Source organism: Excalfactoria chinensis, chromosome 3 (assembly GCF_039878825.1).
Source record: "Excalfactoria chinensis isolate bCotChi1 chromosome 3, bCotChi1.hap2, whole genome shotgun sequence".
Taxonomy (NCBI): Eukaryota; Metazoa; Chordata; class Aves; order Galliformes; family Phasianidae; genus Excalfactoria; species Excalfactoria chinensis.
In genome coordinates this window covers 99,430,661-99,443,667 of record NC_092827.1, presented here as the reverse complement: position 1 = coordinate 99,443,667, position 13,007 = coordinate 99,430,661, and positions in this window count along the sequence as shown.

The window sequence follows — 13,007 nt, the reverse complement described above, 5'->3', positions numbered from 1 at the left end:
AATTTCATGGGAGCTTTGTTAGATGAATTTTGTTTAATGCCAAATCAACATTTGGTTTGTTTTTAGCTAGAAATAATTAAGCAGGATTGATGGCTAGTATGCTACCAGCAGGCTAAAATGAACCCTTGGCAGAATAGATGAGTTCAGGATGAACAAAGAGCCAAGGTCACTGTTAAATATCTTGATTATCTCAAGATATCTTGAGATAAGCAGTTACTCATCTTCTAAAGTATCCTGCTTTTCAGAGCTTAAATTTTTTTTAGAGATGGCAGCAAATTAGACTGAATATTCATGGCTGTAAGGGCAAGTAACTGAAACCTCTTTTTCTACAGGGTAGGTATTAAAAAGATGGGATTTGTGGTGGTTGTTAAATATGTATACAGTTGGGAACATTGCATTTTTATTGGGTTTCACTTCGTCTGTTTCCTTTTTTTCTCTGCAGGTATTCTATAATGTATGAAACTTGGGCATATTTTTATAAGGCTTTGGGCTAAATACTGAGTCTGGGAACTGAGGTAAGATCCTTCTTCTAGCACTTATTGGTGTGTTTACCTCATCTCATAGAAATAGGTGCTGATTTCAGGTGCCCTAAGGTTTTCAGTTTGGGTTTTCATTGGTCAGTTATATTATTTGATGTTCTAAAGATGAGTTTCAAAGATTAATTTCTTTCCGTCTCCGCACTGAGATCAGTTTTTATTGTTTTCTTCAGCTCAGTCTTCAGATTATTGGATAATGCCGCTGCTAGTATTCTCTCCATGAAACCAATTGTCTTATGAATTTAAGTGCTACGAGGCCCTGTGCTGGCTGGTTTTATAATAACAGTTTTCCTGTGAAAATAGCAGCACTCTTATTCTCGGATTTATAAATGCGTGCTATTCAGAGCTTTATGCTATACGGTCATTGGTAAAGGAAAAAACAAAGCCAGCCTAGGCAAAGCTCTCCATAAGCAGTAGGTAGAGCTCATTCGTATCACAATATCACTTGGAAATGGATGCTGCTGAAAAATGGATGTTGCATAAGTAGCTGCCATTTCCAAATGTCATAGAATTCTATGCCCTTAGAGGGACAGAGTGATGCCTAGAGCAGGTTAGCTTTAAATTTAATATGGCTTGTTCTCATAGTATATCCAGGCTTAGAGCTGAGGGAGGAGGAATGGATATTGATTCTGTAAGCTGGTTTGCTATTAATCTTGCAATATTATTATTGGTCTGGATAAATTGTTTAATACACACTTGCAAAATTTTCAGCCTGCATCTTTTAGTAGGTCTTTTAGTAGTTTTCCTTAATAGGCTGATGAAGAGCTAGTGAACCAACTGCAATAATTCAAACATTGAATCACACCTAAAATGTATTGGCTTGTGTCATGTAAAGAAGTGAACCAGATTTAGAAGAGAAGTCAGCCTTGTGCAAAGATGTAGGAGTAGAAAGAGAAAAAGCTGACACGGGGATGGGGTTTGAAATGCGAGAATAAAAACATGAGATTAGAGGAGGAGATGGAAATTAGATTTCTAGAGTACCCTTCTCAGGTAATCTTTACATAGATATTACGTTTTAATGAAGGAAGGAATTAATTTTCATTGAACTTGGGGATCTAAGTCCCTTTACTGTGTTGAATAGAAAAACTATTTATAAATCAGCTGGGCAGAGTTGAACCTTCCCACCATTATCTGTAGAGCATCACCAAATGTGTCCTATGGCTTTTCTTTTTTTAACCTATGAAGCACAGTTGTTTTGATGGTGCATGTAACACAGATATGCTCCCAAAAATAACATATTTAATATATGCCAAGTTGTCTGCGTTAGCAGTCTCAAACTGAGAAAATACCAGTTGTGTATTTTTAGATAGGTATAAAGATGTAGATACATCTTCATGCATGTTTCTTTCCTGGCCTCAGCATAACAGAGTCCCTTTCTTTAATAATTTACCCCTTTACATGAGGCTTCCAAGGGATATTAAAGGCAAACTGAGCATAGTATTCACATTCAGTTATCAATACCAGCAATCAATATTATGTGATATCAAGGCTTGGACAGCATACTGTATCCTGAATAAGTGTTTTTATTCAGTAAAGAACTTGGCTGAGCCCTGATTCTCCTTGGAGAACTTCAGAAAAGAGGATTTAGAAAAAGATTTATACGTCTATTTTGTGTTCACCTGAGAGACTGGAGATTGCTAGCTGGCTACAGTAGGTTTACCTCAATAGACTGCATAAGGAGATGGTCCTCAGCCCATCTTCATTCCTTCCACTTGACAAGTCATTTCTGCCTATATTTAAGAAGTGAAAAATCCTACTTCTCAGGATTTGACCACTGCTCTGAAAGTAATGCCTCCTGTTTCATTATTTGGTCCATGGAATAAGAGACAGATGTTGGTGGTATGGCAGTAGAGGTTAAACCTTCCCACCAATATTCCACTATGTTTCATTGCTGTGTGACAGATGGGCAGCAGAGGGGAAGTCTGACAGAATGGTGTCTGGCATGGAAGTGTGCATAAAGCAAGGAGTTGGAACTGAATGCTTCCATGTGGAAGAAATGGCACCAGACGTTCATCAACACTCACTGAATGGAGACCCAACAGTGGCTGTGAGCACAATGAGGTCAGGGGTGCATTTCAGCAATGGTGACAGATTTGTATAAGCACGGCATACAGGCTCTTGTTCACTGCTTGCAAAAATGCATCACTAATGGTAGTGGCTGTGTTTAAAAGTGGTGCTTTGTAGCTGAGGATTTGCTTTATCAGATAGTGTTATTGTGATCTTTGTATCTGTTTTAGTTTCCGTGGAAATAAATGGAGGGCATCACTTTCAGACCAGCCTATGTTTGTTGCTCTTGCTTTTTTCAGTAAAGACCTTCCTTGGCAGAAATGTGCTTTAATGTGTTATTTCACAGGTGAGCAACTCTTCTGTTTTAAATAGAAGCCCAAATCCCTACTGCTGATCTTGTCCTAAGTCAGATCTGCTTTGGCTAACAGAGACAGAAGGGAGCCTACCTGTGGAACGGCTGTTATCCTGAAGTGTGTTGGGAATGATGCCTCTAACACAAGAGGTGAAGTGACCAAATAATTCAAACAAATATTCATAACATTTTCATAGCATAATACTTATTTATAGCATGCAGCTCTTCTCTGTCTTGCTCAGGATCAGTGTGCCAAGCACACAAAATACCAATATAATACAATATACAAATACCAATACAATACTGTCTAATACCAATGTCACTGACCCTGGGGCTATTCTGCCCATTCTTAAATTCTCTTTAATCCTATGGGACACTGTGGGAAAGCACACAGTTCTTTTGTTTTAATTTTATTAGCCTCTGGTGCTTGATTCTGATACTTCGAATTTATGCAGAGACCTCAAATGTTCTGGTGACTTGGAAAGAAAGTCATACATGAAATTCAGTATAACAAAGGCATTCCTGAGGCAGTGGGACCTTTTGGTTTCCCTGGCTGGATCTGTAATTTGAGCAACACAGCAAATCAGTATTTCATTGAAGGCTTCCCTGGACTGGGGATGTATTAACTGTGCGTGTCAAAGGAAAACAAGTGTGTTTTCATTGAATGGCAGGTTGCTTGCAGAGCTGACATGGGAAGCAGGTAATTGAAAGATAAGCACTGAAGAACAGTCATCCTACTCCTGGGAGGAATGTATAAGGATATTCAAGTAGTCTTAATCTAAACTGTGTTAGCCATTTTCTATCTAGCATTTGGTTCTTCAAAAACCGTTACCTTTGGTCTTATGCTACTTGACAACAAGAGTAACGAATCAGGAGTGTGTGCATGTTCACGTTCTCCACCATTAGTGGCTGATAAATAAGGTGTTGGGTGATGCTGTGTACTTGGAAAGCAAAATGGGAGAAAGCAACGTTATAAGAGGAGACAGTTCTACAGGATGAAGACAGCCGCTGAAGGAGCGCAATGCTGTAGCTTGCTATTTGTAAAATACTATTTCAGTTAGGTATCTGTGGCAGAAAGATTTAGATTATAGGATATAAAAACATAGCAGATATGGGTAATCAGATAAGCACCTGTGTGGGGAAAAAAATCTATGAGCAATTGTTTTCTTGTTTATATTGATCTCTTCTCCATCACAAAGCCTGGCGTGTTTCTACCACAATTAAACCTTCTATAGCTGTTATTTCTGTGAACTGAGGCACAGTGAAACCCATAAACAGTTTTAGCAGTTGGGAGGCATCAAGGAAATATTAAATGTGCTGCAGGGGGAGTCCTGTAAATATAGGAATATTCTTCTAAAGCTGGATTGCAACATTTTACATGTAGGAATTAGAGCTGACCTATCTCTTCGCACAGTAATGAAACCTCAAGCTGTCTGTAGATTAAATCTACTGAGGGTTGTTTGGTCTGGATAGTTAGCTTCATTATTTGCTCTGTTATCCTCTTCTCATAGTCCACTCTGGTATATTAAGCATCGTTTACCTAAAGGTACAGCCTTACTAAAATGAACACAAAATAATAACTTCATGTCTTTCCAGAATTTTTTCTCCTTGAGCGTGATGGTGGTCTTTGCTTTCTAGTTACATTATGTAATGCTTTATTTAATGTTAAAACACTTACTGGGTTCTCCCTAAGTTGGTTGTGTATACATGCTTAAAGAATAGGTATTTATACAAAAACTAATGTTATTTATTTACTGGTTGGTTGGATCTTTGGGATTATTTTCAGCACGTTGTTTACACAGAAAAGTTTCACATCTGCTTGATACTGCTTTTAATGCATCAGCAACGAGGATAACTGATAGCATGTACCATTGCCAGGATAACTTCAGAGAGCTGTGACTGACAGCTGAAAGTTGCTGAGCTGATTACCTGGAGCATTAATGCATTGCCAGGTCTTAACCCACCCTTGGCACTAAACCATGGTATTAATATTTCATAAGATAAATCTCTGATAGCAAAACATTGTGAATACAGATTGAGTAGCAAAGAAAATGAGAGAAGCTGTCTGGTCAGATCCTCAGCTGTCATAATTGGCCCCATTGGACCACAGTGGTGTGCTGTGTTTTGACAGTGTTCCTTTGAGATCTTCCCACTGGACAGCTGTAGGTAAGAAAAGTGGCTTTCTCTAACTATCAGCTATGGAGAAAAACAAATAAAAGTTCCCCCTATACTCCTGTTTACAGTAGCTGGTAACTGGCTGCACCCACTTTTCCAGTTGCTCCACTAAGGTTCTATGTCTCTGTCCCAGCCCTTCTACCTCTCTCTTTCTCTTCCACTCCTGTGACATAAATGACCTAGCACAGACTGGCCTCCATCTTTTGCCACATGATGAGAAGAAATCTTATCTTGTTCTGGTTGCTGACATGAACACAGGCCCAGCTTTAGGCGTCTGTTAATGCCTTCTACAGAGCTGTAGCAGCAGACCCAATTGAGGCTGTGTGTGCGTAAACCCCCCGGCCTTTATCAAGTGTCTTCCTTGACTTGCCAGCACTTTTAAAAGTAGATAAACCTTTGGTCTTCTTTGAATCAGCACCATGAGCTCAAGGGGCATGATGGGGAGATGCTTCTATGTGTTAACAAACCGGTTGTGAAATTCTGATTAATTTTAGGCACAGTGTCAAATATTTCTTTACCAAAGAGATTGTGTGTGCACTTCACAGGGACAGGCGCTGTGCTTTACCTGAGCTCATCCAAACAGAGCAGAGAAAAGCTGTGCTAAACTTGTCTGAACCTGACCCTAACCCAAACTATTCTGTCTTAGCAGCAACATAGCTAATAAAGGGCCATGAAGACTTAAATCTTCTACAGTTTGTGTAGATATGGATCCATTTCACTTAGAGGCAGGAGCATCTGATTCTTCCTAACTTTTAGAATACAATTGTTTGAAGTCTTTGGCGCAGGTAAAACAGAAAACCAATTTTTAGTCAAGATTTAGCAGTGAGAGAGGCATCCATTTAATTGTTTTTAATATAGAGGTTTGGTCGGTATAAGAGAAGCAGTAAAAGTAATATTTTCTCCCTGCGATTTTTATCCTTTGTAATTGAAACGAAATTGACTGTAGTAGTGTTTTTTTCTGTAGCTGTGAAATAAATGAGTGGGATTTTCAGAATATTTAGAAGGATGAAGCCTGTCAAAAGTCACTTGGGCAAATCGCATGGAGAACAACCCAGGTGCTCAACTCTTCTTGAAAATCAGAGGGTGTGAGGTATGTATTGTCAAATCCAATTCACTGAACTGGGTGTATTTTGCTTTCTGCAGAGTGTTTTTAAACCTTCTCCTAATGGAAGACTCCTGGGTTGAGTGAGGGGAGGTGTATTACTTGAGGCCGCATCTAGTGAGTCAGGTACTTAGAAATCAGCCTTCTCATTTGCTCAGGTGGTCTGTAAAGGGCACAGAGAGTTTGGTGTTAGAGAAGAAACCTAAATTCTAATCCAAACCACCTAATAAGATTTAAAAAGAGGTAGAGTGAGTTGTGAATCTGTTTCAGATTAAGACCAAAAGATTTAAAGCTGTCCAATGGCACCCTATTCTGGTAGCTGTTTTTATTTCATCTTACTGAATGCTCATCCCCTGCTATCCCACATGCCTTTTACTTTTCCTGACAAACCAGCATTTTAAAGGTGAAAACAGTTATCAGCTGATTAAAGATGTGGTGTGCCTGGCAATTTCTTGCTAATGTCTCTCATTGTGCTCTCTTTAAAAATAACAGTCATGGTATAAATCCCATAAGTGCTAAGCTCTGAAAATGTCAAATACCTCCTGCTGTGTGCAAGGACTCAAATTTTATGGCATCAGACATTAGTGGCTACCTAAGTTGTTCACCTTTTTATCCTTTGCCCAATGCTTTGTACTTTCTTCTCTGCCACTCTTGATGTCATGAACCATTCTCATAGAAACAGTGCTTTAATGGGAGGGTTGATGGTCTGAGCAGTATCACGAGGAGACTTGGAGTGTATCACTGCCATGTCTTACTCTTGACCTCTTCTGAAAAATGTTTCTGAAAGCTCTTGATTGTTAGCTGCACGCTGAAGTGTAATGTAGCATTTACAGTAAGTGCTAGGAATTTTGGAGCCAAAATCAGTGCTAAATTTAGTCTCCATTTCAGAACTCTAAACCCTAAACACTTCTGGTCAGTGTCCTACCCTATGTCCATGGAAGGGTTTTCGCTGATTAACCGTAGGGCACACTGTGTTTTTATAAGTCACTGTGCTCAGAAGTGTCAGAGGGTGAAGGTAAATACGCAAACTGTAAAAAGGAAAGATCAGTTAGCAATGAGAACACGGTGAGATTCTGCATTAAAAAGGATTTACCTGCCTGCTTTGCCTCTATCCATCTCTGCAGATGTATGCGCTCTGTTTTTCAGATTAAAATCATTGGTCGGACTGCATTTTTTCATCAAGTTTTTCTCAGAGACTAGATGCAAAATTTCCTTTTTCACTGCCATCATTGGTTCCATTGGAAGACAACTGCTAATGCACTTGGGCCTTAATTCTAGGAAGCATTCAGTTATTTAGTTTCCTCTCATGACACCCCTAGACAAAAATGTCACTGTTGATATCTCAACCCAAGGGATAGCCAAGGGATACTGTGCTGCTAGCATCTTCAGATACATCTAAGTGCCCTGATTCTTAGTTTCAGATGCGTGTTCCAAAAGCTCTTCAAATACAAGCAGCAGAGAGTGTGTCAAACAAAAACAGAGCTGTAGGATCCCTGTAGTGTTGAGAAACAATATAGTATTAACTGTACAGGATGGAAGGCTGCTCATAGGACAGCTCTCTGAGTTATGGTTGTGTTCCCTTAGCCATGTAACAACTAGTGGGGGAGAGGGTAACTACTAGAAGAGGTGCACAGAATTTCCAGATAGTTGGTTGTGGATGGGATCTATTGCAGTGACTCTTAGGGGTTTTGTGTTGTGGTGGCCTTTGTTTGTTTTGTGAGACAGGGAGGGCTTCTGCTTGAGGAGAACTCTGTTGTGCTTTTCAACCAAGGCTGCATTCAGCTGCTGTCTTTGAGGAAGTGCCCTTGGGTTGTGCATGCTCTCACTAATTTCCTACTGTAAAAGACCTGTCAGAAAGAAGAAAATACCTAACAACTCTCATCTTTTCACAGCTCTGCAGCTGGGAGGACTGCCACTTTTCTGTCACTTCACTCAAAAAAAGAAAAAGAGCTGTAGTTTCTTTCTGTTTTATGGAAGCTTTCGAAAGCCAGGAGCAAATAAGTGTTGGAGAAATAAAGTAGTCTTATGAGTAGTAAATTTGCACCTTTATGACCCAGACAGCAAATGCCAAATTCACTTTATGTAAGCAGCCCTGCTGGAGAACTCTGGGTCTATGTGAAAACGCACTTTGAGCCACAGTCTGTTTTATAGATGTTTACTGGCAAATGAAAAGAGCGCATCGTTACAATTTGTTGTGCCTCCTTTGCAGCAGTGACATTTCTGTTGAACTCAGTAGGGCTTGTGTTGTGTAGTAGGGCTGAGCACCTTTTCTGTTCCAGGAATGGTGCAGTTTAATTCATTTTAATGAATGGGAGCATCTGATGCTTCAGCATTTTGATATTGCGACAAAGACTGGGTATAATTCAAGTCACCTCTCAGGAATTTGTGTGGTGAATCTAGTAGACAGATTTACCCTTATTGTGACTCTAGGGAATTGCAGGATAAATTAGCAACTGTTTATCCAAAGGCTTACACGTTCACTCTAATGGTGCTGCATTGCAGCCCTAACAGATGTGCAGGGACTGCACTAGCTGATTAATGATTGCAGTATTGCTTTTTGTATTTAGAGCTGGTTGCAAGATACTATGTCAAATTATTGAAATCAGTAGATGTGGAGATGAGTATTTAGGATTATGCTCAGCTGTACCAGGAGAGCAAGATACTGCTGGGAAGTGACCTGGAAGGAGGCAAGGGGGTTCCTTTTGCTGTAAGAAAGACACCTCACTCACATGTTCTCTCAGCTTTCTTTTTCCCACAGCAGTTTCTCACACTTTTCTGTTAAGGCTTTGCTTGGGTTTTGGCATGATCTCTCATGATCTGTGTGTTTCTTCCAGTTTTCATGCCATCTTTCTTTTGTTTTATCCATCATCAATTTCTTTATCCCTCCTCCATCCCGCTCTGCTCTCCCGCTACCTTTTCTCCTTGCTTTTCCTTTCTCACTCTTTCATACGCTTCTTCTCTTTAGTCCCCATTTGCCTCTTGCTTTGTTACTCTCACCCCTACATTTTCCAGGCAAAGTGCAATGTTCAGCTGATGAGATGCCATCACTGTGGCCATATCCAAATGGAAACAGGGCTGAAAGCTTCTTGAGACCTCAAACTATTGCATACTACATGTTCACTTTGAGGAATGAGAGGGCCAGCATGTGGATCCTCCTGCACTAACAGATCCAGGTAACATGCTGTACAGAGCAGCTCAGTTTATTCTCTCTAGAGACTCCAGGACTTTGATAAAAACCCTGCTCTTACATATTTGCCTTTATTCACTGTGCATTTGCAGCAGCAGTTATAACTGTAATGAAGGAAAAACAAAGTTTAACAAACTTTTGTTGCAAATCTCTAAGGGGAACAAAGCTTCTATGCAAATTGTTTTATGCGTATGTTTCTTCAAAGATCTGCCTTATGTGACCCCACCTTGTTATTCTATTTTAAAAGAAACACTGGTACAAAGAGCTGTCAGTACTCTGCAAGGTTAGTAGTTCATTTCAAAGATTCCCAGTGCAGCTCATCAAATGCTTGACTAAAGGGAGACCCTGCTTTTGACTGAAATAGGAGGTAACTAATAATTACCACGACTGTCAGTAGAAAGATAGCTGGTAAATACTTCTGAATTTCAAACACTCTATAACTTTGCAGAAAATACTGTTTTTTGAGACACCGTTTCCTTTAGATATGTGTGAGTAGTTCCCACAATGTTATAATTATGTCTTCTTTCCAGAAGTCATTCTACTTGCTGGATTTTGCCTGATTTTACCTTTTACATTCCATAAGAAAAATCCAGATCTGACATTTTAGCCAAATCCTCTGAGGTCAAGAAAACTGTAATTAGCTCATGTGCCCATCACCGCAATGCCATCCTTCTGTTGTGATATCACATCTCACTCTTGCTCTGATTTCTTGGTGACCTTTCATTTTAGTGCCCAGCCCTGTTGAGAATCTCATGAATGATACTGCAGAAATAGATTGAATTGCTTCCTAAGCAGAAAGAAGCCAGATCTTATCCCTATCCCTGCAGCCTGGTTAAGTGGTTAAGAATTATACAATGATAGAATGGTTTGGGTTGGAAGGGACCTTTAAGACCATCTAGATCTGACCCCTCTGCTCTATGCCTATATGTCTAGAGGGACACCATTGAATGCTTCCCAGGAGGGGGCATCCACAACCTCACTGCACATGTTCTAGTGTCTCACTACCCTCACATAAATAATTTCTTCCTGTTATCTAGTCTTCCAGTTTAAAGCCATTTCCCCTCATCCTATCACTACCTGCCCTTACAAAAAGTCCCTCCCCAGATTTCCTATAGGCCTCTTCAAGTACTGGCAGGTTGCTATAAGGTCTCCTCAGAACCCTCTCTTCTCCAAACTGAAGAGCCCTAGCACTCTCAGCCTGTCCTCATAGAGGAGATGCTCCAGCCCTCTGATCGTCTTTGTGGCCCTCCTCTGGACCTGCTCCAACAGCTCCACATCCTTCTTGTGCTGGGGGCTCCAGAACTGGACACAGTACTCCAAGCAGAGTCACAACAGAGCAGAGGGGCGGAATCACCTCCCTTGACCTGCTGGTCACACTTCTCTTGATGCAACCCAGGCTCCAGTTGGCCTTCTGGGCTGCAAGCGCACATTGCTGTCTCATAGTGAATCTTTCATCAACTGACACTTTCAAATCCTTCTCTTCAGGGCTGCTCTTAAGCCATTCTCAGCCCAACCCGTAACTGTGTTTGAGATTGCTCCAACCTAGATACAGAATCTTGCACTTGGCCTTCTTGCCCTTCATGAGGGTGATGTGGGCTCACCTCTCAAGTCTGTCCAGGTCTCTCTGCACGACATACCTTCCCTCTAGCATGTCAATTGCACTACTCAGTTTGGTGTTGTCTGCAAACTTCCTGAGGGCACACTCAATCCCACTGTCCACATCACCTACAAATATGTTAAGTAACACCAGTCCCAACACTAATTCCAGAGGAGTGGCACTCCTCACCAGTCTCCACCTGGACACTGAGCTGTTGACTGTAACTCTGAGTGTGACTGTGCGGCCAATTCCTTATCTAGTGAGTGATACGTCCATTTCTCTCCAGTTTGGCAACCAGGATGTTATGCAGGACAGTGTCAAATGTTTTGCACAAGTCCAGGTAGATGATGTCAGTTGCTTTTCCTTTATCCACTGATGCTGTAACTTCATCAAAAAAGGCCACCAAGTTTGTCAAGCATGACTTACCCTTGGTGTAGCCATATTAGTTACCATCAATCACCTTCCATGTACCTCCTGACATTCTTACCTGCCTTATTTTTTCTCAGTATACACTGCTTCTGGGCTTGAAGAGATGCTTCTTAAATACCAACCAGTTTCCTTGGGCCCCTCTTGTCTCCAGGGCTTTCTTCATGTTCCCCTGCTATACAGTTCCCTAAAGAGTTCAAAGTCTACTCTCCTGAAATCCAGCATAGCATATTTGCTGCACACCCTCTTTGACACCCTGAGGATTTTGAACTTCAAAATTTCATGGTCGCTACAGCCAAGACTGCCCTTGAACTTGACATTACTCACCAGCCTCTCCTCATTGGTGAGGACAAGGTCCAGCGTAGCACCTTTTCTCATGGGTTCCTGCGCTACTTAGAAAGAGAAAGTTATCATCAACACATGCCAGGAGCCTCTTCGGTATCTGCCATCCCTTTAACACTAACCCATAAGCTCCCTTTGGAACTCCATGAACTCCAGGAGGTCGTTTATGTAGAGGGCAACACCCCCTCTTCTTCTCCCCTGCTTGTCTTTCCTAGAGAGTTTATACACATCTCTTCCTACATTCCAGTTGTGAGAGTCATCCCACCACATCTCAATGACATCAAAGCCCAGCAGGCACACACATACCTGCAGCTCCTCTTGTTTGGTCCCCATGCTCCACACAGTGGTGTACAGGCATTTAAGTTGGATTCCCACTAAGGCTGATTGACCAGTGAGAGGTCCCTTATCCTGTACCTCCAAGAAATCAGTGGCAGACCCCAAAGGGACTTAATGTGTGTCTTAAGTGCCTTAATGTGTGCCTTAAGTGTAGGCATTTGAAGCACAGAGCTCACCTCCCTTTGCTGAATGCATTCTATCACTGCACTGTGTTTTCTTTTTACGTTCTATTGTCAGCATGCTTATCTGTCATGTATATGTGGGCACATTTATTAATACATTAGATGACTAATGTATTAGTATCAATCTCTACTCATCTTTAAGATGAGCCTAATTAATTATTCCTCAATGACATAATATGTACACTCAGTCTGTGTCTACATAGCAGTGTCGAGCCATAATAGTCACCTGTTAACCACAGTGGCTGAACATCTGATTTTCAGAACCTAACCTGTTTCTAAATCGATTCAGTTAAACTGATGAAACTCTTTTTACTGTTTCTTCCTCCTGCTGTGTGTTCAAGGCCATGTAGGCTAAAGACAACACTTGTCATTAGTGCTAAGCTTCTTTCATCCCTATTACTGGAGTGCTTTGCCAGGATGAGTGTTATCTGATTGAACAGCTATGCATACCCAATTACACAGACCTGAAGCAATTGCTGGAGAACCTGGTGAATGAGACTTAGGCTGCAGGGGCTCAGATAAGGGGAAAAGTGCCTTGATCAGTACCTGCAAGAATCAATCGTCAGAACTGAAAGATGCTCGTGGGTGTGTTTATCAAACAGAGCAAGAGGGCATTACAGGAGGTGTGCAAATGGGGGGAAAAAAGTCTTTTTTATAATAGTTCACGGACTTCTGGAAGATAGCTATTGCAGAAAGTGAAAATAACTTTTTGTTCTTCAGACTGACTTGATTTACTCTACTGAAAACCACTCTGTCTTTGCTCTG